The 17,328-nt window shown below is 42.5% G+C and overlaps 1 protein-coding gene and 1 pseudogene across 6 annotated transcripts in view; one reads left to right on the top strand and one right to left on the bottom strand.

Annotated features, from left to right (window-relative positions):
* Window positions 1-17,328, top strand: part of Arid1b (AT-rich interaction domain 1B) — a 417,231-nt gene that overhangs the window by 52,983 nt on the left and 346,920 nt on the right. The gene's annotated exons all lie outside the window — the stretch shown is intronic.
* LOC103739109 lies at window positions 4,479-5,825 on the bottom strand (annotated as a pseudogene).

The raw sequence follows: 17,328 nt of genomic DNA on the forward strand, positions 1-17,328 counted from the left end.
CTTAACAGACTATTCTTTGGTACCTTCTGAAAAAGATGTTTGTATTACATATGGAAATTCGGTTAGTTGTCTTGGATATGAAAGCCCTTTCCTCCTCTTAAACGAGAGACCCCATCTTTTTGTTCTTTTCAAAATCAGGTGGAGTTATCACAAGAGAATATGCACTGTCCAGCAGTATAAGCCCATGTTCTTTTGGGTCTTAGCATTTGTCTTTGTTAGGCTGGCCTGGGGAAGCGTGAAATTTGGAAAGATCAAAATTTATTTCAGATTTGTCAGGATATTTAGTTACTGGAAGTACCAGAAGGACTTACTTGTGAATTGCCATAGCATGCCTGGTGTCCCCAGGGAGTGCTAGGCTGATGCGGGTGTGCATTTGCTGCCTCCAGATTGGGGCCTTCTGTCCATCCTGCTGCCTGGGGACCCGTTGCAGGGTTACTTCCTTGGAGGATATTCCTCTCTCCATTTCACCAGAACCCTTCTGTGGGGAAAAAAAGTTGGACAGAACTTTTGCTCCCTTGAAAGTAGATGTGAGGAATGGTTTATTGTACTTTATATGATTCGGAGCTATGTACTGAAAGTTCATTGTATGTTGCCCTGCAGCTGCTCTTCTGGAGTTGAGGACTGGCTCTCTTCCTCCTTTTGTAATTATGGGAAAGGTGGAAGTGACTCAGCCCTTGACTCCTAGTGCCCGTTCCTTAAGCTGAGTTAGTGGATTTGTGGAAGATCTTACCCAAGTGTTAAAGATTAGCTCCAAGTTCTAGTCATTAGTTGTGATCCTTGTTTTACTCCAGGTTACTCCTTTTTAGTTGGTAGATGATTAGCAAATACAGTCTCTGCCTCCAGCCCCAAATTAGCTTTAGAGCCGCTCTCCCCTTGTTGAGGACAGAGCCCCACACAACAGGGGGATAAAGTCCTCCTGCCTGGGCAGCTCTTTGCTGAGAGTTCTGTCTGCCCCAGGAAGAGGTGGGAGGGGCAGGACTGGCGGAGGAAGGTGGTGAGAACTGGATTGTCTTTCTGTCCTCTCTGTGTGAGTTCAAATCTTGGTAGAGGTTGTGGACATTAGGTTAGTTTGCCAAACCAAATAATTAAAGTGTGTGGAGTGGTTATGAGAAATTTTTTTGCCATTATTTTCTTCCTCAAATGTGTGCGGCTAAAGATTTACACTAACAAATACTGTTTTCTTGCCTTCTTGGTTCTATTTAACTTTTAAAAGTAGTTCTGTCATTCTTATTTTAAAATATTTGTTTTTAAAATATTTTATTATTTTATGTGTATGAGTATATTGCCTGCATGTATGTGAGTGCACCCATGTTGTGCAATGCTGCGGAGGTCAGAAGAGGGCTTTGGATTCCCCTGGAACTGGAGTTAAGGACAGTTCGTAGCCACCATGTGGGTGCTGGGAATCAAACCCAGGTCCTCTGCAAGAGCAGTCAGTGCTCTTAACCGCTGAGCCATTTCTTCAGCCCCATTTCTGTCATACTTTTAAAACCTATTAACTTGTAGATTTATTTGAAAGTATTGCAGCATTCTTTTGGGTTTTTTTGAGACAGGGTCTCCCTGTAGCCCTAGCTGGTCTGGCACTTGCTATTAGACAAGGCTGGCCTTGAACTTACAGAGATCTGCCTGCCTCTGCCTCCTAAGCCCTGAGATTAAAGGCATGTGTGACCATGCCTGGTTTATAGCAATTTTTTTAACATTCATTTATTAATTTGTGTTAACCAAAAAGAAATGCAATTCTAAGTGCACAGGTCTTTTTTATTGTTGAAAGGAAAATAGTGTATGTGGTGAGACCCCAAATATTACTGGCTGCAGAAACCTTGAGCTTTCATACCAGGCTAATCATAATCAGGGCTCTAACAGTCTGTGCTGCTTTTTACCCTTTCATTTAATTATGAGATAGCTTTGTCTCTTGTTTTGAAATTTCAAAGGCTAAAAATAGCTGTGAATAGGTTTTGCTTGAAGATGTGTTAACATTGTAAAGGAGACATAGCTTGGGTATTGATCTGCCTCCCTATCCTCCTTCTGGTGCTGGGGATTGAATTTATGGCATCACACATGCCAGGCAAGCACTTAGCCACTAAGCTACGCCCCAGCCCCTACAGCTTTCCATGGACCTAGTCCATGGAATAATACTTACTGGTCTGAAATAGAGAATAATTCGTGAAGGTTTTGAGCAAACGTGTGTGTGTTCGTGCACCTCCACCTCCTGTGTGCTGGAATTATAAGCATGTGCCACCACACTGGGCTTTGGTATTTGTTTTCAAGATTTGGAAATTATAAATGAGTGTACAAGCATGGTCCTGACACTGACTGGCTGCCAGTCCTGTGCATCGTCTCCCACGATTAGTGTAATTGGCCAAGCGTTGTTGTATTACAGGTATGGCTCCTGATGTTCTTCAGAGAAAATGCTGAAAGATAATCATGCCATTTTTTGTTTCTTGCATAGACATCACCCCTAGGCATGACTTTGCCCTGGGTGCCTTTCAAAGCTTTCTGTGTTTGGTTTGTGAACCTCTAATGAGCTGAATCCAGTTCATTTAGTATTGCTCATATATGTCTGCAAAGGATTAAAATGCAGGAATTCAACTTTGTAAATTGAGTTGCCCACTTACCAGCTGAGTGGTAAGTTGTCTTTGGCTCAGGGGTCACAGTTTGATTCCTGGCTGGCATTCCACTTCTGTGATAGGAATTTTAAATGAGTTTTTTGTTAGAAAAAACTGCAGGGCTTGTATGAAACTTAACATGGAGAGTACTCTGCCTTTATTTATTTATTTATTTATTTTTTTGGTCTCGGAGTCAGGAGAAACTGGCCACTCACTGAGTGTTTGATTTTAGTATTAAACCTGGTGGTTCTTGATTTGTATGGTGATAATTTTATTTTTGAAATATACTCATGACGGGGTTATTGGAGTGTGACGTGATAATAGCATATCGTTTTAGTCTTTATTGACTGGAACTAGATTTGCAGTCTCTCACTTACGTTTCTCCCACATCATCAGGCAGATACAGGCCTAAACAGATTAGTTTTGCACGGTTCTCTAAAAACTAGTCTGTTTGGGTTTTTATTGAGTTGAGAGGGGAAATGAATTTTCTATGCTTCTGTGGAGAATGTTCTGCCTCCGGGCGCCTGGAACAAACGTGGGGACAGTTAACAGACGCATAGCGGCTGATTTCATCTGCTACTGAGGCGCATGGAGGTTTATGTCTTAGCTTGCTGCAGTCAACTGTTTTCAGGTGTTTTTTGTTTTGAACTTAAACTAGGATGTTCCTTGATGGATCTGGAATGTGGTGGGCAAAGGTTTTGTCATATTTTTCTCATCTTCCGTGCTCTCAAATGTATGAGTAACTTTTGCCAACTTTAAGAAAGGTTTTTATATTACATAAGCAAAACAAAGGTGTAATAGACTTGACACTGTTTTTTGTTTGTCAGACTCAAACAGTCACCCCAAGAGTTTTCTTCAGGAATTTTGGGTTATTGTTTGAGAACATGATACCTGTTGTCACTCTAAAAACTGGGGAAATGAGAGATGCTAGTAAATAGGTGCTTTTATTTTTTTATTTTTATGTTAATTATTTTTGAGACAGGTCTCACTATGTAGCCCCAGCTGACTGGAACTCACTATGTAGACCAGGCTAACCTTAAACTCACAGAGATCTGCCTGTTTCTGCCTCTTGTGCTGGTATTATAGGTGTGTATCCCCATGCCCAGTGTATGAATGCTTTTATAATGAGGAAAACCCCCTTTAAGTTTTATAAAATACCTGCACTGTGAAGACCTTTATGGCAGTGTGGGATATGATCACTGTGGCGAGAGTGGCAAAATTCAATAGAAATTAGTTATTGAGGTGATCCATCCGAGTAAATCAGTTTAAATCAGTTACTTTGTTGAGGTGATCCATCCTAGTAAATCAGTTTAAATCAAAATCAGAACCAAATTATAAACAGGTTCTCTTGAAGAGCACTTAAAATGCAATATGCATTCTAATTTCCATCTCTATCGTCTATATTTTTTGGATATCTGGTTTACGGAATTTTTTGAGTAAAATGTTCATTTCACAACATAAGCATTTTCTTTGGTACCATCTTCCCAGCCAGGATACTTCTTCCAATATAAATGTTTATTTTGGCATCAGATGTTTGTTAAAAAGAGACAAATGTTACAATTGTTTGGCTAAAATAAATGTTTTCTTTGGGGTTATTAAGGCAGTTGGACAATTTCTGGGGTTCTTACCTGTTAGCTCGCATTTTTGGTATAGTCTAGAAAAATATTTCTTTTAAAAAATTTTATTTATTTATTTATTTATTTCTCATAAAAACTTTTACCTTGATACATCAGGGAAAAAAACTTACAGGTTCACATGGAAAAAATAGACACGATCACAGGGAAGCTAACCTAATCGGCAAACATTGATGCCTGTCAGCTAATGTTAAGCTGAAGTTCTGGGAGTTTGACATGCTACAGGGCTGAAAGGAACAGATTAGTATTCTCCTTCTTCCTCACCCTCTCCTTCAACAGAATCCACACCAACCTCCTCATAACCCTTCTCCAGGGCAGCCATGTCCTCATGGGCCTCAGAGAACTCCCCTTCCTCCATGCCCTCACCCACATACCAGTGCACAAAGGCACGCTTGGCATACATCAGATCAAACTTGTGGTCGAGATGGGCCCAGGCTTCAGCAATGGCTATGGTGTTGCTTAGCATGCACACAGCTCGCTGTACCTTGGCCAGGTTTCTACCAGGTACCACAGTGGGAGGCTGGTAATTGATGTCAACCTTGAAACCAGTGGGGCACCAATCCACAAACTGGATGCTATGCTTGGTCTTGGTGGCGGCAATGGCAGCATTAACATCTTTGGGAACCATATCACCGCTGTGCAACAAGCAGCAAGCCATGTATTTACCATGGTGAGGGTCACATTTCACCATCTGGTTGGCTGGCTCAAAGCAGATATTGGTGATCTTTGCTACTGAAAGCTGCTCATGGTAGGCTTTCTTAGCAGAGATGACAGGGGCATATGTGGCCAGAGGGAAGTGGATTTGCAGGTAGGGTACCAGGTTGGTCTGGAATTCAGTCAGATCTACATTCAAGGCTCCATCAAATCTCAGGGAAGCAGTGATGGAAGACACAATCTGGCTAATAAGGTGGTTAGTGTAGGTTAGGTGCTCGATATCAAGGTTTCTACAACAGATGTCATAGATGGCCTCGTTGTCTACCATGAAGGCACAATCAGAGTGCTCCAGGGTGGTGTGAGTGGTGAGGATGGAATTGTAGGGCTCAACCACAGTGGTGGAAACCTGGGGGGCTGGGTAGATGGAGAACTCCAGCTTGGACTTCTTTCCGTAATCAACAGAGAGCTGTTCCATCAGCAGGGAGGTGAACCCAAGCCAGTTCCCCCACCAAAGCTGTGGAAAACCAAGAAGCCCTGAAGACCTGTGCACCTGGTCAGCCAGCTTGTGAATCCGGTCCAAGACAAGGTCAATGATTTCCTTGTCAATGGTGTAGCGCCCACGGGCATAGTTATTGGCAGTACCTTCCTTGCCTGTGATGAGCTGCTCAGGGTGGAAGAGCTGGAGGTAGGTACCAGTGTGAACTTCATCAATGACCGTGGGTTCCAGGTCTACAAACACTGCCCTGGGCACATGCTTGCCAGTCCCTGTCTCCCTGAAGAAGGTGTTGAAGGAGTCATCTCCTCCCCCAATGATCTTGTCACTTGGCATCTGGCCACCAGGCTGGATGTCATGTTCCAGGCAGTAGAGCTCCCAGCAGGCATTGCCGATCTGAACACCAGCCTGGCCAACATGAACGGAGAGGCACTCACACATATTTGGTCCTTAAAGAGGTCGGTAGAAACAGAGGAAGCAATGGGAGGGCGACAGACTGCCAAGGGGAGAAGTCGAAAAATACTTCTTTTACATGTAGTTACATCTGTATTTTGATAAGAATTTGAACAGTTTTTGTAAAAAGGCTTCATGGAGAGAAGATGACTGGTTAAGAGTTTTTTGGCGGGAAATGTTTGTTTTTGATTTTCTGTGTCCTGGATATGAAAAGGCATCATTTCGGTTTTATCTAAAGATGTTGCATGTGGTCAGATGAAGAAAGAAAACTTGACAGTGGAGAGGAGCAGGCACCTAGTATCTCTTTTACACTCAGACCCTTTTTTTTTGTTGTTTCTTTAAAAATATTTTTATTTTATGTGTATGAGTGTATTGCCTGCATGTAGGTAAGTGCACCCGTGTCATGCAAAGCCCGCAGGGGACAGAAGAGGCTGTCGGATCCTCTGGAACTGGAGTTACAGACAGTTGTTAGCTGCCATGTGGGAGCTGGGATTTGAACCCAGGTCTTCTGCAAGAACAGCCAATGTTCTTAACTGCTGAGCCATCTCTCAAACCCCAGACTCTTCATTTTTTTGATAGGCTCTGTTATTCACTTAGAGGACTCCCCCTCCCCCGATGTGTACAGACACCCCCATGTGCGTGTGCGTGCGCACGCCACACACACACACACACACTTGATTGTATGTAAGACTTGTGTGACAGTGCCCTTTTCATGTAATGAGATGTGGTGTACATATTAAATATGTTTTCTATGTATACATATACATATACTTAAACCTACAACTAAATTAAATGGAGGCTACTGTTTTGGCCATTAAAAGTATGAAAGTATGAAAGTGAGAGTTCGTCAGTTGCTGTTCATCATGTTGTAGGTAGTTACACTCTGTGTTGAGACACTTGAAGCCAAGCAGCTTGGCTTGTGCATCTGAAATGTTTGGAGTTCTTTCAGCTGATCACATTTATGTAAACAATAGTCTTTCTTGGCCATGCTTGGTCTTGGTTTCCCCAGTTGTTTTCAAGCACTGAACATGCAGGTATTTAATGGTTACCTACAAAATCCAGTTCTAGTTCACATACTTGCTCCCAGGCAGACAGCAGACACCACCAGCTCCAGTGCCAGAGTTCCCTCTACATGGAATTTTGTATCAAGAAAATATTTTTGAGACGATTTGTCGATACAGTAATTTATTTGCACCCTAAATTTTAGATTTCTAGAATACTTACCAGTTTTATTTGCTTCTTATATCATAGAGTTAAACTTCTTTGAAACATTCAGTGTGACATTCTCAGTAAACTGCATTAGAAGAGATCACATTTGTGAGTTAAATACAGATTTTAAAATTGTTAGCCTTTTCCTTAAAAGTAAGGCAAGATGATACTATATTTGAAAGTTCACTGAGAGGTGTGAGATGGTTTCACTTTTAGTTTGGAAGGCTGCATTGACATATTTTTGTTGTTGTTTTGTTTTGTCTTTTTGAGACAGGGTCTCCCTGTAGCTCCAGCTGGCCTGGAACTCACTATGTAGACCAGGCTGGCCTTGAACTCACAGAGATCCTCCTGCATCTGCTTCCCTAGCGCTGGGATTAGAGGTGTGTGCCACCATGCCTGGCTCATATTTGTTTTTTTATAGGACTGTTGACATTATTCTAGATAAATTGAAGGCATATAGTTTGGCTACCAGATTTCCTAGCTTGGACTTTTTTTTTTTTTTTTTACCATCGAAGTATCAGTAAGCTAACAACCTTTGATTTCAGTATGAGATTTTAGTCTTGTCATTTTAATTGTCTTAATATTTATGGGTTTATAACTTGACTGTACTGATATAACTGGGATTCCCAAAGTTTTCACAATTCTTTCTAAAGGCAAAGGAAATATACCAAATTGTTGAAATCAGTGCAATAAATTATCTTTTAAATTTTGTTACTTTTAATATTATTTTTATTTTATGTGTATGAGTATATTGCTTGCATGTAGGTGATCTCACCCATGTCATGCAGTGCCGTGGAGGTCAGAAGAGGGCTTCAGATTCCCCTGGAACTGGAGTTAAGGACGGTTTGTAGCCACCATGTGGGTGCTGGGAATTGAACCCGGGTCCTCTGCAAGAGCAATCAGTGCTCTTAACTGCTGAGCCATCTCTCCAGCCCCTTAAATTTTGTTACTTTTAAAGTTATTCTTGGGTAGCACATTTTCTTGAATTCCATGTGTCAGATGTGTAGCATGACCTTTTGCTAATGTGGAAAGTCATCAGGTTAACACACTTTATGCTGAGTTGCCAAAGGAAGCAAGGAGCGATCTTCAGTTACTTGTTTAACACATTACCATTTTCTGAATGAGTGATTCAGAAAACACATCTGTATGGTGCAATACCAAGGTAAATTGTATAAGTGAAATCTTAGTATTCTGTGCCATTTCTTTCTTTTAAGGATGGGGCTTCATGGCTTGGGTTTTGTATTTTAAGAGATTCTTTTCTAAGAGTGTTAAAAAAAGGGTTTTCCCTTTTATATTAAGAGATAGTTGGTGGCTAAATTCTGTATGGCAGTTTGATTATTTTTATATGCAACAAATTTATTAAGACTCTTACAGTCTTGAAAAAGAACCTTAGAAGTTAATTCTTCAGTTGTGAGTGAAATTAAAGTGCGAGGGGGGGCAGAGGGAGGAGAGGAGCTAGTACCTGTCAGAGGACATGCATGCAGAGGGATGAGTGTGAGCCTGGGCAAGAAGGGATGGCTCAGAAGAGGAGTCATCTGGACATCTCCCAGAGCCAGGAGACTTGTGTAATCTAAGCTTCTCTGGACCTTGAGAGGAGCCACTTATTCACAGCCAGACATTAATTTCTGGTCGTTTTAGAGCTCAGATCTGCGTGTGAGAATTGTATATAAAATATATAACACAAAATCCTTTGCCTGCTTGAAGAGTCCCATACCGTAATTTGGCTACTAGATAACTGTATAAGGTAGTGGGATTTACTCAGCTTCCCAGTGCCTATGGAGAAATGTGTAGAAAACAGATTGTATTCCCAAGAGTTAGTCACATTCATCTTTCTTTATTGGTACTAACTCAGAGTAAGAGCAATAACTACCAAACCTGCCAACCTACCAACCTCCCTACCAACCAACCAACCAGCCAGCCAGTGGAATTGATTCTTCAGGTAGGTCAAGAGCTAAGATTCCAGTCCACTATATATGAACAGTAAACACTCAGAAACAAAGTAAGATCAGTAGCAAATGTACGAATTCTAGAATTAAATGCAAAATCCTAGCTGTGGTGAAGTGATTACATCTTACTTAGTGGTCTTGAGACCTAGCAAAGCTAGCTCCCCTGGACAGCTGCAGTGACAGGTCCCTGGGAAGGCTAGGAATGGATATGTGTAGGGAGGGAAACTCCTGGCCAGATGTACCACAGAGAGGACAGCCAGGCTGGAGTGACCAAGGCTGGAGAGAGCAGACCTGTAAGGAGTTGCTTTTAGAAGATGAAAAGTGAGGGGTGGGTGTTCTGCCTAATTACTTTCATCTTCAGTGGCTTTAGAAAGAGCTAGGAAAAGGATCAGAATAAATTGTTGCTGGCCTGTGGGATAGCCAGAAGGGACTTTCCCTTCAGTCACATACTGCCTTGAAATTCCTGGTATGACTTTTGGGTTTCTGGTCGTTTTAGAGCTCGGATCTGCGTGTGATTTTGGGTGTCCCAAAGTCATTTCTCAGACATCTTATGTGTTTATGTCTCTGGAAAGTCTCCTCGGTGTCCTGGGCTTTGTGGAGAAAAAGAGACCTCCTCATCTTCCTACTTGATGGTGCCATGTGGCAGGGATCAGGGAGATGACCGGATCCTATTCCCTAGGAACAGGTCAGATTTGAGTGGCAGGAGAGGAAAGGAATGGGCAGAATTCTCCTGTGACTGGCACTTTCCTCTGAGGTCTTGCCAGCTTCTTCCCCTGCAATTTCAGTGTAAAAAGTGACAACCAACAGCTGGTGACTGTCTTTTTGTCTTGGTCCTGATGTCAGATGCATCACAGCACCTCCCAGGCAGTTCCAGGACTGTAAGGGAGCTTTCCTTCTGTGTGCTGCAGGGGGGAGAGTACAAAAGTATGGAACAGGGAAGGAGGCAAGACCAGCAGCCAGTTTCACTCTGATATCACCCTGCCCCAACAGCCACCCAGGTTTGGAAATCAGCAACCAGCAGCATGCCTTCCTCCAAGTCCAAACTTGCTATGCAGTCTGACTGAAAGGATTCAAGACCCTGAGTGCATGCAGGCTTACGACAGGGAGTGCATTTGAGTTTTGAGTTCTCAACTCTGGAAGCAGAGCTTTTTGGTTCCTGGGTCTTTGTAGAAACAGAATTACTCTTGATAATTCCGAAGTTTTTTTTCCTTTAAAAAACTATTTATGTGTATATGTGTGAGTTTCTGTGCATATGTGTGTAGGTACCCTTGGAGGCCAGAAGTGAGTGCAGGGTTGCTTTCTTAAAAATATTTTATTATTTTTATTTTATGTGTATGTGTATATTACCTGCATGTAGGTAAGTGCACCTGTGTCATGCAGTGCTCGCAGAGGTCAGAAGAGGCTGTCGGATCCCCTGGGACTGGAGTTATAGATGGTTGTTAGCTGCCATGTGGGTGCTGGGATTCGAACCTCGGTCTTCTGCAAGAACAACCAATGTTCTTAACTACTGAGCCTTCTCTCCAGCCCTAGGATTGCTTTCTTAAAAGCCGTCTCTGAGTCTTTGTTCTAATGGAGGATCTATGATAGACGCGTTTTCCTTTGAAGGCAGTCTGGGGGTTTGGTGTAGGTGTGGTCACCTTTGTGATCATGGTTCTTAGCAGTACTGTCTTCTCTGGACTCAGTTCTTAGTTGTGATGGTTGTCACTGGGTTGACAGTAGTAACAATCTCTGTGCCAGGCCTCCGACTAAATACTTTCACAGACGTGGTTGTTCTGGCCTCCCTTGTTTCTGTTTCTCTTACTTTCGGCTTAGTTATGGTAGCTATTGTGTATCAAGGGCTTATTGTACCTGGGGCCCTGTTTGATTGGGATGAACCCACTTGATCTTCATGACCTTCAGAGATGAGTGTTGATGTCATCCTTACCTTACAGATGAGGAAACTGAGGGAAGTAAGGGTCATCAGCGGCCCAAATTAGATTGGAACAAGGATTTCAGATCTGCATCACTTGAACTCTGAGCTCATGCCAGCACCAGTTTATGATTCTGAAGAAGCAGGAGAGAAATAGGAATGCTTCTCAGCTCTGAAGGGGAATTCTTTTGGATTTTTAAAGGACTGGTCACAGTTGAAGACACTTCCTTTTGACATCAAACATTAGTTATGTGGAAAGTCTTTCGTGACTTCCACACTTGGAAAATTGAATGTGGGGACTGGAGGGACAGCTCAGTGGTTAAGAGCATGTCCTGTGACTGGACTTTGGTTCCCAGCACCCATGTTTGATGGCTCACAACTGGCTGTAACTCCAGCTCCAGGGCATCTGCTGCCTCTGGCCTCTGTAGGTACCTGCTCTTATATGCCCAGACCCAGACACACATATACATAAAATTAAAGAGGAATAAAATGCATCTTTATGAAAAAGAAAATTGATGGTTACCTACTGTGCCTTTCACACTCTTTAGAATTTTTTGAGGCAAAATCCATATAACATAAAATTAAGCATTTAAAAGTGTACAGTCCAGTGACCTGTGCTGTTTTTAGTATGCTGCCATTGCCCATGTTGTTCTTAGACATTTTTTGTCATCCCCAGGTGAGGCCCCTGTGCTGGTTAAGCAGCCATACTCTGTTGTCCTCTTCCCCCATTCCTGGCAACTAGACTGTTCTCTCTCTGGAATTGCCTAGCATTCTGGATGTTTTCTGTACAGAGGACCGTATAATGTGTGACCTTTTGTGTCTGGCTGTCTTTTCATTTAATGCAGTTGTCAAGATTTGTATCTGTTGGTATCTCACTACTTCATTCTTTTTGTGGCCCAGTATGGTTCCATTATATGGATTTACTGCATTTTGTGGACAGTTGGGTGGCCCTATGGTAAAATGTGAGGAACTGTAAACATTTCTACAGTGGTTATACCATTCTACATTAGAAACATGGAGTTTTAGCATTGGTCTTTTATTTCCTGAGACTGTTAAGTACCAGGTCACCTGACTGAACCTTTCCATGTGCCATTACATGTAATTCTCATTAGGTCTGAGGTAACACATGTTGGCCAATGGGGAAAAAGAGGTTAGGGGACAAGTGCAGTGTGAAACAAGCGCTGAGTAGAAACTTTGCTGGTAGAAAGTGCAGCCCTGAGGGTTGGAGGTTCAGAGCTGTTCTCTGTGTGAGGCCTGTTGCACTGGAGTTTTAGATAAGGCTGTTTCAGGGCACAGGGACAGCACTCAACAGTGGATCATAAAATAGGAGCACTGATCCCTTAGACCAAGGCCTCTCCAGCTTTAGTGTGCGCCAGCACTGTTCTTACCCTTCTCTGTCCTCTCTACCCCTTTTTTCCTTTTCTTTTTAAAATTAAAGAGTGTGTGTGTGTTCCACAAGCATGCATGTGGAAGTCAGAGGACAACCTATGGGAGTCAGCTCTTTCTACCATGTGGGTCCTGGGACAAGAGCCTTTACCCGCTGAGCCATCTCACTGGTCCCTTGTTTTCCTGAGGACCTGGCTGCCTTAGCCTGTACTTGGTGCAGGCATCCTTATCCACTTAGAATGTAATTGTATTGTACTCAAAAAAAATTTTATTATTATTATTTTGGTCTTTTTGAGACAGGGTTTCCCTGTAGCCCCAGCTGGCCTGGAACTCACTATGTAGACCAGGCTGGCCTTGAACTCATAGAGATTCGCCTGCCTCTGCCTCCCAAGTGCTGGGATTAAAGGCATGAGCCACCACTTCTTAGTGTATGAGTGTATTGCCTGCATGTTTGTAAGTGCACACGTGTTGTACAATGCCCATGGCAGTCAGAAGAGGGTGTAGGATTCCCCTGGAACTGGAGTTATGAATGGTTGTTAGCTACCACGTGTATGCTGGAAATTAAACCTGGGTCCTCTGCAAGAGCAGCCAGTGCTCTTAACCACTGAGCCATTTCTCCAGCCTGTAATCATATTGTATTATTTTCATCATACATATTTTCTTGTGGTTCTCTTCTGTTTATGCTAACTAGTAATGGTTTTATATTTGGGGCAGTAAAACCAATGATTTGAATTAAAGTGATTTCCTGTATAGAAAAACAGTTCACACTGTAAGCTGAGTTTACCCGCTTTCTATTTAATCTGGCACCTATGAGTTGAATGTGCACTGTGCTTCCTCCCACATGGCTCGCTGGGAACACCAGGGTGACCATGACCAGGTTTTTGTTCTTGAGGACCTTGGAGGGGACACAGAAAAGAGAAAAGGTGATTGTGAGGTAAGTTGAGAAGTGAGCACAGATACTTGCCCTCCTCCTGTGATGGTAAGCAGAGGGGACTTGCTACTATATGTGAAAGTTGGCCTTCCCCATTCAGGTGAATACTACCACCTCATCTTTCCATTTGATTTGGTATTGTTTTGGGTTCATTGAATTGAGAAAATAGTTTTGAGTTTTTTGATGGCTTGTTAATTCAGTGTCATCAGATATTTACTGGTAACACGAGGGGAACTGAAAGTGCACTCACAGGAACAGACCTGCATCTAGGTGCTTAGAGTGCAGGTGTTGAGTGCTGGGTAGGGGCTGATGAGCCTGCTCTGGGAACAACTACTGCATCCTGGCTTCTAAGATCTGGTGATGAGATCCTGCAGTAGGATTTCCCCAAGTTTGGGTGAGAGAGTGTTCTCAAGTTCTAGTAGACTTTAAAAGGGTTTTTGTGAATTTTAAAGAAAACATCACAGTTTGCACAGATTATGAGTACAGATTCCAGCTTTTTCATCTCTCCTCTTGTTTGCTGAATTCTCCTTTTCCTTCTTTACCTTATTTTGATGCTTTGGTTGATTAGACAGCAACAGGGCTGGATTTTTTCAGTCAGTCAATCTCTGTCATCTATCAATCATTTTCTTTTTAAAGATGTGGTTGGTCCGTCCTTGCTTAGAACCAGCACTTAGGTTTCAGAGTGGAGAAAATTCCTGATTTCCATGTACCAAAAAGAGGCAGAAATATGTGTCTGTTAAAATTGTTTTTATATGACATTCAAAAAAGTAATGACATGTAGTTTCTCTTGATCTCATTTTCTTCTACCTGAGAAGTTACACTAAACTGGGCCTGTAGTTATATTGTCATAGAACTATATCACCTCTATGGCAGCTCAGTTAAGTAAAGAATTCATGTTTAGCATTTTAGTCTTCAATGCTGATGAGTTTTGCATTTAGAAATGGGATCCTGCCAAAAATCTAGAGCAATGTTGAGACAGTGTTATCAGTGCTCTGAATTTTTAGGTGACTATTACAGAAATAAACTGAATTTTGAGTGAAAACTTACTTGCTATCTATTTCTGTTTTTTAAAAGCATGTCCCATCTTTTGGTTAAATTAGCAGTCACTGTTCACACTGATGTGACTAAATAAGGTAGCTGTTGGTAGCTGAGTCTTGAACTGTGAATGTATTTCCTTGCTGTATAACTTTTTTTTTTGGAGTAGATAAGTGCCTGATTTATACCTCGTGAGTAAAGGTTTGCATCACCACCAGCTTTCGGTATGGCGGGACCAGTCAGTTGAGCAAATTATGGCAGACAGCTCTCGTGATTATCATGGTCTCTTGTTTGGAGAGATGCCCACATTTGAAAGCTTTGCCTCGGTAATCTAGAAACCAGAACTCCATTTGACAGTCTCTTGCAGCTAGGATGCATTCTTCAGTCACACTGTCCGTAGTGGATTTGATCAGAAGCAGGCCTTTCCTGTTACTGTCTCCACTGTGTCTGTGAGCAGCACTGGTCAGAGCTGGTATCCTGGAGGCCTCTTTATTGTGCTCATGGCACAAGTGCACGGGATCATCCCTCAGTTCTTGGAATGACTTTGGTCCCCGAATGCTACATCTTCTCTGTGTATCCTTGCTTTGGAGAGCATGTTCCCAGGGTCCTGTCTTGGAGAGGCTGTGTGAGCGGTGTGCTTCACTGGGTGTCAGGAGTGCTCTGTTTGATTGGTGGTTTGGCTGAGTCAGACCCACATTTAGATTGGGTGTTACTTTCTCCGAATCACCATTCTTCTCCATTGTCCTTTGTTTTTTGGGAAACCCAGGGCCACATTCCCTGTGTGTCACCTGTTTTTTTCTTCTCTGGAGATTTTAGATGCTTTTTATTTCTCTGACTTTTAAAGTGATGAAAACTGAAATTGGTGTTTTCCCACTAATTTTTGTGAAACTATCCAGCGTAAGCTCCTGCTTCGTTTGCTTTATGGGAATGTCTTCTTTGATAATATCCTCATCATTATTTTCTTTGCTACTATCTGGAAATCTTAACAGTTACACATCTAGTACTAACTTGGTACTCTTACAATCTTTTCTTCTAACCCTTTTTCATCTGTTTATCTTTTTTTTGATTTCCTGTCAGTTACTGTGAGCTTGTTTTCAACTATTCTGGTGTGTGTTTTATTTTTGTTTTCATAGTTTCACTTTCTACAAACTTGTTTCTGTTCATTAAACTTTCCTTCTTTCGTATCATCTTATTCTTAATTCATGGACATGGTAGTTTATCTCTCTGGAGATAGTTTTAAGATTTTTAAAAAGATTTCCTCTGTAGTGTGCTGAGTCTGCCCCTAACTGTAGCTTTGTCTCCTTTTGGGTCTCAGTGTGTGTCTGCTGGTCCTTCGTGTGTAGCTGCAGGGTTGTAGTTCAGAGAGAAAGAACCATGTCCTTGGCAGGCTGGATAACGGGGTGGGAACGTGAGCCACTGTGCTTTAGGACTTCTGTAGTTTGTATTCCCCTTCCCAGTCACGTTCCATGTACTCTTGGAGAGGGAGCGGGCCACGTGGAGATCTGAGGCTGAGTAGAGCTGGCCTGTGTTCTAATTTTATCTGTTTTCTGTGGGTTCCTCTCCTGCCAGCCTCTCCAGATGGTAGTCCTCCTCAGTTTTTGGCATGATCCAGGTGAGGCTGGGAAGGGGGCTCAAAATTGCTCTCTGCAGATTTTTGTGTCCAGCTGCCTGCCACCCTCTGATTCCTGAGTCTTCAGTTCTATTTAATTAGCTTGCTTCTTATCCACTCACCTAGAACAAATTAAAACATTAATTATCACTCGTCTCTCAGCCCTTCACCCTCCAATCTTTTTGACCTCTTATCCACCATCATCTTACTTCATGTTTTCTTTGTCCTTATAGATGTATACTTTCAAAAATCACTTTTACCGTTATTTTAACGGGGTTTCATGAGAGGGGAGACATAAAGGAGTATTTAATGTTTACTAGAAATCTCTACAAAGACATTTTAATAAAAGCGGTTTTCTTAACCAAGCTGCTATCTGCGTGTTTGGATTTCGCAGCGTACCACCTCGAGTTTTCAGTGGTTCAGGGAATTTGCAGACTAAGAATAAATGTATGAATAAAGGAATTAAGCAGTCTGCTGGGGTCTCTGTTGGGCAGGACTCTGGCCTGAGGAGCTGTGTGAGGCCCAGTTGCCTTCTTTTAGATTAGCCAGGAAAAGCCTCGTGGAACTCAGGAAGGCGCTGCACAGGGGAGAGAGGGCAGGGCCAGCAAGGGCTCTGCAGAGGTAGCCAGTAGGTTCTCTGCCCATCCAGAGGAGGACACATGGACCTGGGGAAGTGTAAGAGGGATGACAGAGAGGGATGGCTCTTCTGAGAGTTTCTGCCTTAGGGGCCTGGGAGTGGGTGTCCTAAGGAAGCATGATCATTGAAGGGTTTAAATCTCCAGGACACGCTGGATACTTCCTGTAGCATGAATGCATACCTGCCTGTGGCTGCGTTTTGCTTTTAGGGGGAAAAGGCCAGTTGAATATTTAAAGTTTATATTTAGTCAAAAAAGGAACTTCAGGGTTGAAGAGCTGGTCTGCACAGATCTGTGTGCTGGCTGCTGATGGTTGTCCAAATGCTGAAAGCACTAGGCCCCTTGACTGACGCGTCCGGTCCTAGCCTTGTCTTGTCCTGTTGGAGGACAATTGTGTTTTCACTGTTGATGCTAAGAATCATGACAGAGCTTGCCAGCTCAGGCCTCAGAGAAAGTTGAAGTGTTCATTGAGGCAGAAAAATCTTACTAAAGTCTGGGTTTAGTGCAGTTTTTAAAAAAAGGATAGACTTAAAGGAACTTTCTGATTCTTACCCAGAAAATTGAGTTAACCATAGTAGGATAATCCTTGAGCTCTTCAGTATTTCAGTTGTAATGTTATGTTGGAATTTTATCTAAAGGAACAGCTTCATGGTATCTGTGTGTGTGGCCCAGCGCCAAGACCAGTGTGAAACTAAAAACAACAACAGCAAACTGTTAGAGTAATTATAACAAAAGTCAAGTTTGTAGCCTTCTGTGTCAGGAATAAAAAATAAGAGTCCAATTTATTTGGCCCGTATTGGATGTTCACACTGCTGTTTACATAGCTGTGCA

The sequence above is a fragment of the Nannospalax galili genome, unplaced genomic scaffold (genome assembly GCF_000622305.1).
Source record: "Nannospalax galili isolate Female #2095 unplaced genomic scaffold, S.galili_v1.0 scaffold211, whole genome shotgun sequence".
Lineage (NCBI taxonomy): Eukaryota > Metazoa > Chordata > Mammalia > Rodentia > Spalacidae > Nannospalax > Nannospalax galili.